We start from the raw sequence: 12688 nt of genomic DNA on the forward strand, positions 1-12688 counted from the left end.
CGTGGAATATGGCATGCTGACAGTATGCAAAAAGTATCTTACAGAACGTAATATTCCTGACTTTATGAGTACGGCACGTGACGTTACGAAATTAAATATTGTGAGTGAGACACCTTTCGCATGAAATATGATCAATTAGGTAAGGCATTGGTTCAATATTGCTGGCCTTACGAGTACGACAGAATCGAAATGTAACACGAAAGGCATCTTACGACAAGAAATAATTCTGACTTCACGACAACAAAACTGCACACGTGTACTGCTGACTTCATGAGAAAGACATCGTAATATGTTGTTTTCATAAGTAACACCTTACGGCACGGAACGTTGCAGACTTCATGAATAAGACTCTAAACGACGGGGAATATTGCTGACTATATTAGTGAGATATTATACAACGTTGACTATTTATGACCCCATGACTTGATCACTTTATGACACGGGCTAATACTATTGCTTACTATATGAGTAAGACATATTCAAAGTGGCATATTATAGGCACAGTCAGCCTCCCGTAAACCATCACAGACACTGTCAGGCTTTTACACACAGTACAGACACCATTTCGTACTGTAAACCATTTGAGACGGACTGAGGCTTTAATGACAAACCTCTTTTGAAAAAACAACGAACAAACAATACAAAACAAAACAAAATCACCAGATAACAACTAACGACATATAGTATGATTGATTTCTGATAGTGCCATTCAAGTACTTTAGTATTCTGATGTTGATGACACACTTGTAGCCTACTGGGCTGAGGAGCACGAACCAAAAGTGGGTGCCACCCAAACGGGAGAGAACAAACCGCAGGGTCTGATTGGTTGAAATCACAACAAATCTTATTGTCATCATTTTGACGAGTTTTCATTCACAAACACCTGGGAAATAAATCTCATGTTCCCCATGCAATAAATTGAGGTGGTGAATGGGTTTGAGCTTTCAGGTGAAACGTGGATTGTCAAAGTAAAAGCCAATCAGGCTGATTATTTGATGTGTGGAACCATCGCGGCTTTGGATTTGTGTTTCCGAGGACAACGATTGTAAGCATTCACTCTCAAAGACCCAATCAATGTTGATAATTACCGCGGCGACTCATGGTCAATTTGCAACTTATCTCTGTAATCGCAAAATCCACAACGAAAAGGCATAAACACTTAAAAAGAAAAGAAATATGCTCAACACTTACTGAACTCACACGTATGATCGCAGCTCTGTACATTTTCAGACTGGAAGAAAAGCGCCAGCAAGCTACGTTTGACGTCACATACAAGGTTGACGTGTTATCTCGAGCTATTGTGACGATGCTTTGTGGCCCGGAGTTGGATTCTAAAAATTCGTCTCCCTGTGGGTTATTGTGCATTTTGTTGCACAACCAAAATGATGACAAAAACGATGTTTGGTGGCTTGTTGTCAGACCATCATTTTGTTGTTGGTCCTCGGGGAGCATTTCGCCTTTTGTCTCATATTTATCAACCGCGGCCTTCGGCCTTGGTCGATAAAGATGAAACAACAGACGATATGGTCCCCTTGGACCAACAAAAAAGCTGGTCTGTCAACAAGCCACCAAACATCTTATAATGTCAACCAATCCAACACTGCGGATGGTAACTTCCTCGTGCACTTCAGTCCAGATCATCAAAAACTTTTGAGTTGGTGATCTGTGCTGTAAAGCGGAAAGGCTATCCGCACCACAGAACTTATATTAGACTGTCTAATATAAGTTCTGTGATCCGCACACATGCGCATCTCTAAATAGTCATCCGTACGTAAATGAGTAGGCCCCTACAGCTGCTCAAATATGAATTCAGAAAAGGCGAGACAGTTTCTTGCAATCAGGTCCTTATTTAAATGGTATAGGGCTCCAGGAGAGAGAGAAAAAAAAAGCTAGATTTTGTTTGTTTGATCAGTTTGAGTTAGCTTCTGGAAAATATCGGGTTGTAGCTTTCGGGTTTGAATTTGTTCGTTTTGCTTAGCATTATTTGTTGCCGTCAAGTTATAAATCAAAACCTGCAAATCGCTGTCCAATAGCTTAATTGCCGATAAGAAAGCAGATGTTCTATACAACATCTCAAAGCCTTCTTCTTACTTTATAAATCACCGCATAGCCGTTTTGAAATAGCAGTCAAGCACGTTTTACATTCCAATCCGTATAAAAATAAAAATAACATAAAAATAAAAAGAAAGAAGAGAAAACGAAACACAAAATCCCGTGTGAGCAAAGCGTAGAAATTCACAGCAAACCACAATGCCGAATCCTGAATGGAAACGCCGGTCGGGCGATGTTTGATTTTTACCACAAGACAGTGTGATAGCCTAGACAAGCATGACTTGCAATACGGTGCGTAAAAGACAAGAAGCGAGCCAGCACGAAAACAAACAAACCAAAACGGGAACAAAATAAACCTTAGGGATTGAGCTGCTTTTCAAAGAAAACTAACATGGGCGTAACGCGTAAAGCAGCCAGATACAGATATACGCAGGGAAGTAAAGACTCAAGAGAGATAGGGAGAGGGAGAGGGGGAGACAGAGACAGACACTGACAAAGAGAGAGAGAGAGAGAGAGAGAGAGAGAGAGAGAGAGAGAGAGAGAGAGAGAGAGAGAGAGAGAGAGAGAGAGAGAGAGAGAGAGAGAGATGATCCAAAGCAAAACTGACGGACGAAACGACTGACGGATTCTAACCACAGAGGAACACTGACAGACAGAGAGAGACAGAGACGTAAAATGGCGAATGAGAAACAGTCATACCGGGAATCGATGAACATTCCCCAATAATGATCAGCAACATCATTGTGCTAATTATCAGCATTTTCTTCTTAGCTTGATTGTAATAAGAGATAGGCCTACAAATAAAATTAAAAAAAGGAATAAATAAAAACTACCCTCCCCAAAATAAAAACAAAAACACACAAAAAACAAAACAAACTAAGACACGCAAACACACGGAAACAAACATTAAAGTCTGTTGCAAGAATTAAATCAAGCAAAGACAAATAACAGGTTATCTATTGCGATGCCAATCGTCATCTTCATCGTGAACACCAATGCAATGAGTAAGGACTATACGACACTACAAACTTTCACAGCAGAAAAGTGCTATATCTCTCACCTGTCAGTCTGACACAATCCAAACCACCAGCTCCCAGCACCGCAACAGTCAGCAACAACGTCAACAACTCAACAACAATCTCACTGCCTCTTCTTTTTCTATGACAGCCCAAATCACAACAGGTCTGCAATAGTCTAGTTACAGTGGCGTCCTTCTTCACCTTGCTGTGGCTGCTTAGCTGGCACACACACACACGCCCACACTCACTGCTTCTCTATTGCCGTACACCCCACTCAGTGTTACCCACCCCTCCCCCCACCGCCCCACCCATTTGCTTTCATACCCCTTCCTCTTTCGGCGTCCACCCCTACCCCTCCTCCTCCTTCCCCTTCCCAAGTTCCGTCGAAGTTCTGGCACCACTAGCTTGGAACCTGCCAGCATCCTGTGCCCGCGTCACTTCTCTGTTCGTTCCTTTTAACACTTAGGCCAAAAAAAAAAATAGGTCTGTTTACGGTAACCCGACCGACCCTAGTTTTTTCGCGCGACCCTAGACTTTTTTTTGGCATTTGGGAAAAAAAAGAAAAAAAATCTTGTTTTTTTGGCAAAATAACGTAAAAATATGGTTTTTTGGAAAAAAAAAAAAAAAGGAAAAAAAAAAAATCCCGACCTACCGACCCTATTTTTTTGGCCTATGTTACCGTAAACAGACCTTTTTTTTTTTTTGGCCTTATATTATTGTTGTTCTTTGCTCTTCCCAATACAAACTATGGTTTTGCTAGTGTCAGCAGTCTTTCGCTTTCTTTTTCTGGTCGAATATTGTGGTCGAGCTCCTTTTTCTGTGCAATGTTGGTACGTAGTCTCCACTGCATTAATAAAATGGATGAAACGGACTGACAAGATTTTAGTTTTAAGCAGCCCGTCACAATGAGTGTTGAATCTAGCAAAGATGTCTTTGAATCAAGTTAGGCAAAACGTAAACCGCTGCCGCTGCCTGTGTACAATCCCTCCTTGTAGACAGTTTTGAACACACTGGCCCAAACTCCACTGCGACCAGCCTCGGCAGGCCGGTGTAACACGAGAAAATTACTCCCACGAGATTTTTACTCCGGAGTAAACATTTCGTACGAAAAAGTTACTCCCTTTACGAAAAAGGCACTCCCCCATTTCAGGAGAAAATTACTCCCCAAGACAGGTGAGTTCCGAGTAAACATTTCGTACAAAAATGTTACTCCCCTGACGAATAAATAACGAATAAATTACTTCACCCAAACACAAGCAATTTAACTTCCCATGCCAGGTGTACAAAATTTTTACTCCCTTGTCCCCTGTTAGTCTTGGTGGTGGAAGGGGTGGAAGGAGGGTAGCGCGACATTCGTGTGCGCGAGATCACTTATTGGCATTATCCCTTCGCCCGCATCCCATTTTTGCATACGATATTTTTACTGGAAGTAAAAAAAAATGGGGAGTAAAAATTTCGTGGAGGGAGTAATTTTTTCGTGCCTTGGGGAGTTCTTTTCTCGTACGAAAAGTGTACTCGGAGTAAGAATTTCGTACGAAATATTTACTCCGGAGTAAATTTTTCGTGGAGTAAAAATTTCGTGTTACACCGGTACATTGCGCACCTCACCAAAATTAGAAGGGTTGCGATCAAAGTCCCCCCCCCCCCCCCACAAATAAAGAAGAATAAAAGAGAATCAAACCAAAACGCACAGGAAAGAGAGAGATTAAAGAAGCAAACTCAGAAAGTGTTCGTAATATAAACTCGGTTGGCAAACGAGAACTCCACTTGGTGAGTTTTGAAATAATCGATCCTGTCATGGGTTAAATTGAAAATGGACAGCCAGAATGACGTGTTTTCTTTTTGGGGAAACCCATGGCATTTTAGAATTTGAATGCAATCGATTCAGCTGTTTTCTGAAACCCCCTGTCCCCTGTAAAAGTCCCTCTCGAAACAATGCCGTGTGTATTTTGCTGATCTGGTCGCCAAATGAGCTTCGGCCAAATTGGATTCCTGTCACTTAAATTTGTATGATTATAAATTCCCAGGTCTCTTCTATACTCTGCCTGAATGTTGAATTAAAGTCTGGGAAAACCAAACATTTGGTGGCAAAATGAAAATAATTATGTACATTATATTTGACCACCCAGCATATTTCAGCTTAAAAAATTAAAAGCAAAACCAACCAAGCAACCAAACAACCAAACTAACCAACCAGCCAACCAACCATCAACTCCCCCCCCCCCCCCTCACCGTCAGGATTTTGTGAATATTTAAATTCAATTTTGTTTTACCCCAAAGCGGCACTAAGTTCATGACTGAGCGGTGGCACATTTTAACGAGCGGTAGCCAGGTCCATAAGGTGCAAACCAGTGCTTTGCTTTTTGCACAGTTTGAATTCTTTCTTTCTGCAGTATTACCCACTGAGAAACCTGATTGCTGGCACAGAAAAACTTCAGTTAGCGGAAACATTTTGAACCAGTGATTTAAAATCTGGCACCTGTACAGTTGCTGTTGGCTTGAGCTGACTTTTCGAATTTTCTGTTGCTTGTTTTTGCACTTCAACTGGAAAATCTAATAGGTTGAATAAAAACACTTTAGTGGAAACATTATGAATCACACCTTGTTCCTCCGCCCTGCAACGTCGTAAAAAACGAGCCAAGAAACTGTCAAATACACACTGCATCCCGTATCACACGCCAAAATGATTTCAACATGGCTCAAAAGACAAGGGGTTTTTTTTTCTTTTTTTTTTCTTTTGTTTGTTTGGAGGGGGATGCTTACTCTTGTAGGTTTGGATCTGATTTGAAATTGCAATCACCGATTCTGGTCTTCGTTCATTGTGGATTTTGTGCTGACCAAAGGGATTTCTTTCAAGATCGTCCAGCATTCACTAGACGGGCGTTCACGTCCGAGTTCATGAACGCCTCAACAGATTGCTTTGCTTCTCTTTCTTTCTTTATTTGGTGTTTAACGTCGTTTTCAACCACGAAGGTTTTATCGCGACGGGGAAAGGGGGGAGATGGGATAGAGCCACTTGTCAATTGTTTCTTGTTCACAAAAGCACTAATCAAAAATTTGCTCCAGGGGCTTGCAACGTAGTAAAATGTATTAGTTATCTTACTGGGAGAATGCAAGTTTCCAGTACAAAGGACTTAACATTTCTTACATACTGCTGGACTAAAATCTTTACAAAAATTGACTATTATTCTATACAAGAAACACTTAACAAGGGTAAAAAGAGAAACAGAATCCGTTAGTCGCTTCTTACGACATGCTGGGGAGCATCGGGTAAATTCTTCCCCCTAACCCGCGCCGGCGGGGGGACTTTGCTTCTCTTAAACTGATGATCATGATCACTTTTAACTGAAGTAACCGAAGAAAGTGACTTGATTGAACGGAAATAAAAGTACACACACACACACACACACACACACACAAAATCTCGGTAAAGCCGGAAAAGAGAGATACGAACATGCGATGAAAAGGACTGACACTCACACGCAGCGGTAAGATAGATGACATAACAGACAAAGTGCACAAAAACAGGAACGTGTTTCTTTTTCAAATTCTGTGTTTTTTAAACCATACAACCTTGTGTAAATATGCTGTTCAGTTTGTACTTGCGGGAGAGGTACAGCTCACGTGACCTAGGTCTACTTTCCTAGTCCTGTCAGTCTTTTGGCACAGTTATTACCAGGTCAGTGCGACAAGGGAACGGAAGTGACGTCACGTGCTGAACAAGGGGAGGAAATGTTCGGGTGCACAGTCATCAGAAGCAGACGTCTGGCGTCCCGTCTGGCATTTCCGTGTTTCCTGCTCTCTGGCTCCGTGCCCTTAAAGTGTTCTCCCTTTCGGCTTGAGGTTGGTGTAGTGTGATGTAAGAGTTTGTTCCCTTGGTGCTTTCAGTGTATTAGTCAGTTTATTTTAAAACTCTTTCCCATTTTAATGCAATAGCGTAGGGGGGAAATGTTCTGAACCTGTCGTCTTATAGGAGGATTTTCTTTCATCAAGATATATGCAACTGCCCCCCACCCTTCCCCCATCAATCTCTCTCTCTCTCTCTCTCTGTCTGTCTGTCTCTCTGTGTCTCTCTGTGTGTCTCTGTCTGTCTGTCTGTCTGTCTGTCTGTCTCTCTGTCTCTCTCTCTCTCTCTCTGTCTCTCTCTCTCTCTGTCTCTGTGTCTGTCACAGTGTCTCTGTGTCTGTGTCTGTCTGTCTGTCTGTCTGTCTGTCTGTCTCTCTCTCTCTAACTTTATATGTGGGTGCGAAAAGGGAGGACAGCATCGAAAGATTACCTGACCCTGTGACAAACTGTTCTCTCAGTTTTTCTTACGCGAGCAGAGTTACCACCTGGAATCCTCACTTGGCCTCACGCCCCAGTCCCCACGGCCACTGACACTTCCACTGCCTCAGTTCAGCTTGAATAGATAAGGCCCCCCCCCCAAAAAAAAAGTTGTATGTTTCTGGTCACCCGACCCTACCTAGTTTTTTCCCGCAGACCCTAGACTTTTTTTTATTGCATTTGTAAAAATAAAAAAGCAAAAACTTGAAAAAAAGCGTCAAAACGAAAGTAACAGACAGCAGACGACACAAGGGGGATAACCCCGCATCCTTTTTGTCTCATTTGTTTTGTAATGTGTTGTCTTTCTCTTTGTATAGTAAGTCCAGTCTCTTTGCGTCACTGTATAGTTATTTTCTACCCTGACAAAAAAAAAAGACAAAAAAATCCCTACCTACCTACCCTATTTTTTGTAGCCATGTTACCAGAAACATACAACTCTTTTTTTTGGCCTAAAGAGTATATGAACCTTGACCTCCATCAGTTCCGGCTTTGAATTTCTGTGTATTTCACCATCCATTTGTCAATCAATTTTTGTGTTTAAACAGAAAAGTCCATCGATCTCGAACATCTTCCTTGGACGTGTTATTCGCTAGATACGGATTTATCATTCAAATGAATCCATAAAACGACATAAGAAAGCTAGAAGATTTTGATGACGAAGCACACTTCGAATTATCTTCGGTGCAACGTTTCTGGTCCAACTTCACTGTCAGTATGAAATGGTCCTTGACGGGCGCACTGGCCAAGTGGATAAGACGGCGGCCTCCCAAGCGGAAGGTCAAGGGTTCGAAGCCCGGCCTCGCCGTGTGGGTTAAAGGTGGATATTTTTTCGATCTCCCAGTTAAACGTATGTGCAGACCTGATAGTGCCTTATCCCCCTTCGTGTGTACACGCAAGCCCAAGACCAAGCCGTGCGCGCAGAAAAGCCTGGATCATGTGATCGATGTCAGAGTTATAGAAACACGAAAATACCAAGCATGCATCCCCCGAAAGCGGCGTATGGCTGCCTAAATGGCGTGGTAAAAACGGTCATCACAACCCACTCATGCAAAAACACGAGTGTACGTATGAGTTTCAGCCCATGAACACATAAGAAGAAATGGGCCAGATTATTCAAGGGAGACACATCTGGGTATCAACTATCGAGATTTCGTCGCAATTGTCTCCCTTTACTCTCTCTCTCTCTCTCTCTCTCTCTCTCTCTCCCTCCGGCTCTGTCAGTTTGGTTGTCTGTCTGTGAATGCTCGCTTCCGACCCCTCTTAGTTTGTTTATGTGAACTATTGTGATGATAATTACCCGAAAATACCAACACAAAAGGTAACACGTCGTCGTCACTTGTGTCCGATTCCATCGCCAACAAAAAGGAGAAGAAGAAGAAGAAGAAGAAGAAGAAGGAGAAGAAGAAGAAGAAGAAGAAGAAGAACAACAACAACAACAACAACAACAACAGATTTCACGCCCACCTCTCTAACATCACTCACTACCCCCCCCCCCAAACACACACACACACACACACACACACTGTGACACACACACACACCCATTCCCAGGCTCGACGTCTAACTGTAAAAGCTGTTTTGGTTAATTCTCTAATCCTGCGTGGGCATGCTTGGCCTCACACATATACTCACAGACAGACAGACAGACAGACAGACAGACAGACACACACACACACGCACGCACACACACACACACACAGACACACACACACACACGCATGTACCCACACACAAACACACACACGCACACACACAAACACACTCACACACACACCAGCAACATTTCCGCCAGTTCTGAGCGCGAATGCCGCATACACATACGTCTGCAGAAAACCCTCCGGAACAACACGTACAACACAGTTTCTTCAGCATCCAGTCGGAACAAGTCTGCCCATTTTCTTAATTTCAGCTCCATTTGCTAATGCTGCACTTTGTATAATTGGGTCACTCGCTAGAAATGGGTCCCCTAGGAACACTTTGTACGTCAGTTTTGGTGCTAATGGCGCACTGTACTAATGATGACGTGACGATGTCCCACTTGGGACACATCGTTGTCGGCGCGTGCAGCATGCATGGTGTTATTGGCTGTGATCGTGTGATATATTCATATATTACTCTGCCGAACTTGTGTGCGTGTTGTCGTCATGGAGCTTGGAGTGTCTGGTAACTAGGTTATTTTAGTGATACGTTTCAGTAGGTATCATTGAATGTTTTCCTGGTGGAACTTGCTTGGTAGGTTAGGGTTAGTTGCTTGATAACTTAATCACTGATTGATTGGTCGTTCGAAATAACCGCGTGTGGTGTTTTTCGTTAGTTTTTTTTTTAAATATTTTTTTAATTTTTTTTATATCATTGTTGTTTGCTTAGGTCTTTGATGTCGTTTCCTTATTTTGGCCTCTTCGTTGGTTGGTTTCATCTTATCGCTTATTTGAAAGGACGTGCACTCCAAACAGTGTTAGTTTCCTTCATTCATTTTGTGTTTCCTTACATACTCATTCCTTTATTAATCATTTTATTTACTCATTCAATGATACACCCAAGAAAGTTTTACTTATTTCTGAATTATTCGTTCCTCTCTGTCTGTGTATTTGTGTGTCTGTGTGTTTGTGTGTCTGGTTGTGTGTCTGTGTGTCTGTCTATCTGTCTGTCTGTCTGTCTGTCTATCTGTCTCTGTCTCTCTCTCTCTCTCTATGCCTGTCTGTCTGTCTGTCTGTCTGTCTTTATGTCTGTCTGTCTGTCTATCTGTCTATCTGTCTGTGTCTGTCTATGTCTCTGTCTATGTCTCTGTCTCTGTCTGTGTCTCTCTGTCTCTGTCTCTCTTCCTCTCTGCCTCTCTGTCTCTCTCTGTTTTAATTTCTGCAGAATCGATACATGACTCAGATTGCTCTTCAGGGATCAACAACAGCGCAGTAATCTTGTGCATTTAGCTGCTCAGTCCGTGAATCAATGTTCAGTTTCCGTTGATTCTGCGATGAAGGGGCTGTGAGGGAGTAGTGAGAAGAACACTCACGACGCGAAAAGCGACAGACTGAAGGATTCCTTGCACTGCCACTTGATGTCTGTCACAGGGGGAAAGCACAATCATGCTGCTCAGTTTTGCTAATGGTTGGTTGTATTTGTGTGAGCATGTTTGGGGTAAAGGGGGGGGGGGGGGGGGGCTGGTTACGTGGGTGGATCTTGGTGGGGATGTTGATGGAATGAAGGGGGAGGGTGTGTGTGTGTGTGTGTGTGTGCATGTGTGTGTTTGTGTATGTGTGTGTGTGTGTTTGTTTGTTTGTGTGTGTGTGTGTGTGTGTTTGTGTGTGTGTGTGTGTGTGTGAGTGTGAGTGTGTGTGTGTGTGTGTGTGTGTGTGTGTGTGTGTGTGTGTGTGTGTTTCTTTGTGTATACACATACACACATTCGAGAAGATGTTATTGAAAGACAGAATACAAATATAATATTATATATTTAAACTGCATAACATGAAGAAGAATCAAAGTAAACACGAACATTTTAATGAATTATTCGTCCAAGAAGTCATCAATCATTCTCAGGCCGTTATATATCAACACAATGTAACATTAAACGTCCATGGTTATTGACATTGTAGCATAAACCTTCTTATTTCGTCTTTTGACTAAATGTTTTTAGAAAAATAGGAATCGAGACCACTGTTGTGGTGTTTATATGTGTGTGTGTGTTTGTTCATTAGATCGTGATTAAAATCGAGTTTTCACTTACAGATTTAAGAATGATTGCATTACCTTCTCTATCATTTCCTTGATCAAAAAGTATACATAGTGTTGATTTTGGATTAAAAATAAGCTCAAAAATCAAGAAAATACGTTTTATGCACAATGGGTTCACTTGGCTTGTGTTACCAAGACAATGTTTCAGCGCTGTCTCGGGGATTTTGCCCAGCTTATGTATATGATTTACTAGTCTTGTGGGAATAAAACCCCAGTACTTTTAGTTTTATTCTGAAAGGCGCACACATTGACTAAATGTATTGATTTCGCTTTACGCGACTTGTTTGTGTGTGTTTTCACAGGCACTGACGCTAATGGTTTTCACCGGGATAAGAAAGGTTACATCAATCATCCTTACGAATTCAGGAAATTCATATTCCTTGAATTAGAAAAAAAAGAGTGTTATCTGATATCATTCTTTCATTAACTATGCATCATTTTGCTTTCGCACTGAGTTCTTATCATCCACGCTGATGAAAGAAAATAATTCATCTTTTTGTTGTTGTTATTACATCCAGTCGATACTTGACTGAATGTGTTAACGAGGGCGGGAGAGGATTTTGTTCCCCTAGGTGTGTACATCTGTGTGTGTAAGGAAAGCTAGCATACAAATATCAAAATCTAATGAACGGATTTTGCTGAAAAAAAGTCACACATAAACTCTAGGGCTCATTTATTTGTGAACTTCTTCTCAGACTCTTGTATATTGATAACTCTATTGTTTGACGTCCATTTTGTGTTTCAAAAAAAGTTGAGGCGGCGCTGTGTCGACCGTATTATTTAAGATAAGGTATTTCTCAAAATGTTCACAAAGTAGTCTTTTGGTTTGGTGCGGACTATGGAATTGAATTTCAGCTGGGTACCTCAAAGATCCGTTAATAAACCTGTCATTTAAAGTTATACCACAAGCTTCAGTGTCTTCTATCAGTTAACAAGATTCAAGCAAATGATATCACTGTATCATTTTTTTCTCAATCCAATTATAAGTATCTAGGTTTGTTGTGTGTTGACGTTCGACATGAGCTTAAATTAAAGAATCTGAAGGACGAAAACCACCCTTAAACTGTCGACTTTAACACTAAAACCACTAAACTGATTGTTATGAAAATGACATATGGTTGTTTATTAGTGCTTTTCTCAGGTTTTTTCATATCCTGTACACTACATTGGGGTGTGCACGTTAAAGATCCCACGATTGACAAAAGGGTCTTTCCTGGCAAAATTGTATAGGCATAGATAAAAAAAATGTCCACCAAAATACCCGTGTGACTTGGAATAATAGGCCGTGAAAAGTAGGATATGCGCCGAAATGGCTGCGATCTGCTGGTCGATGTGAATGCGTGATGTATTGTGTAAAAAATTCCATCTCACACGGCATAAATAGATCCCTGTGCCTTGAGTCCGAGTCTGGAGATACGCGCGAGATATAAGACTTCATATGTAATATCCTGATTCAAAGAGAACATTTTTGTGTTTTAGAAAAAGCTATGATAGCACTATGGCGAACGCAATTTTTAATCCTCACCAAGTATTCTTTGCCTGGTTCTGAACTGTAAAGTTGCATT

At 41.6% G+C, this 12688-nt stretch overlaps 1 protein-coding gene across 1 annotated transcript in view; it reads right to left on the reverse strand.

The window, feature by feature from the left end:
• The window catches only part of LOC138958489 (SPARC-like), a 62145-nt gene extending 58832 nt beyond the window's left edge, over window positions 1-3313 (reverse strand). Inside the window, exon 1 of the mRNA XM_070329660.1 lies at window positions 3113-3313. The gene's annotated coding sequence lies outside the window, so the exon portion shown is untranslated. The remainder of the gene's footprint in view (window positions 1-3112) is intronic.
• Between the last annotated feature and the right edge of the window lie 9375 nt (window positions 3314-12688).

Source organism: Littorina saxatilis, linkage group LG2, assembly GCF_037325665.1.
Source record: "Littorina saxatilis isolate snail1 linkage group LG2, US_GU_Lsax_2.0, whole genome shotgun sequence".
Classification (NCBI taxonomy): Eukaryota; Metazoa; Mollusca; class Gastropoda; order Littorinimorpha; family Littorinidae; genus Littorina; species Littorina saxatilis.